This window comes from Dendroctonus ponderosae, unplaced genomic scaffold, assembly GCF_020466585.1.
Source record: "Dendroctonus ponderosae isolate FM_Combo_2020 unplaced genomic scaffold, Dpon_F_20191213v2 Dpon_F_20191213_1, whole genome shotgun sequence".
NCBI classification, from domain to species: Eukaryota; Metazoa; Arthropoda; class Insecta; order Coleoptera; family Curculionidae; genus Dendroctonus; species Dendroctonus ponderosae.
In genome coordinates this window covers 19,685,708-19,686,653 of record NW_026017110.1, presented here as the reverse complement: position 1 = coordinate 19,686,653, position 946 = coordinate 19,685,708, and the positions used below count along the sequence as shown (strand labels likewise).

Genomic DNA, 946 nt, shown 5'->3' with positions numbered 1-946 from the left:
CCCACATTTAATTAAGAACGATTAAGAACTGAAATGTCTGTCGTTTATTCAAGAAATTATAGTCGTTTCCGACGCATTTCCTCCTCTAAAATTTGTAAACACACCCAATCGAGAAGATACGACGAAGGAAGTCAAAATAATTGCAAAAAATAGGACTAACAACTCCAATGACACCATCAGAAGTCGAACGAACTTTCCCAATTCTAAAACGAATTTAAATTTGCAAAAATTAAAGCAAAAACTTGGTTTGCTGCCGACTTGCTTTTCGCTATGTATAGGGGCGTAAGAATCGTTTAGAAGTCCCTGTCTCAGCTCGAAATACATAATATTTATGACAACAGAAAGATAAATCATTTTTGGTGCTGAACTAAAATAGTTTAAATGTTTTTAAGAAGCTAAAACCATGCCTCGAACGAATTAAAACCACTACATGGAAATTACTCAGAAACTAATATTCAATTCAAAACAATTCCTAAATCTTATTTTAAGAGAAAACAGTAGGATTTTTCAAAAATATTCAATGGTATACTCGTACCAGAAAATACAGCTTTATGCATTAATGTCGTGTATTCAATTTTATAAAGGTATCCAGAAGACTAACAAACTCGTTATCAAAAAAAACTTCTTGAAACATTACTATCCCTTATTTCGAAAGTTAGGATGGTTTTTTCTTAAAATTGATCAAAAAATCCCTACCTTAAAAATATATGGTACATATCAGACTATGAAAACTTCCAAAATATACAGGGTGTCCCGTAAGCTCATGATCGAAAGGGTACTGCGATATTTTCTGGACCAAAAGAAGACGATCGGACCTAACTTTTATTAACAAAAAATGTCTGGCTCCTCTGCTATTGATGGTCAAAGTTCTTCCAAAAATGTACCTATTTTGAAATATCGGAAATTTTGAGGAAACAATCGAGTTCAGCAGTTTTGGACAACTGGT

At 32.9% G+C, this 946-nt stretch overlaps 1 protein-coding gene across 1 annotated transcript in view; it reads left to right on the top strand.

The window, feature by feature from the left end:
* Positions 1–946, top strand: part of LOC109546958 (cadherin-23) — a gene marked incomplete in the record, with an annotated part of 32,828 nt that overhangs the window by 8,419 nt on the left and 23,463 nt on the right.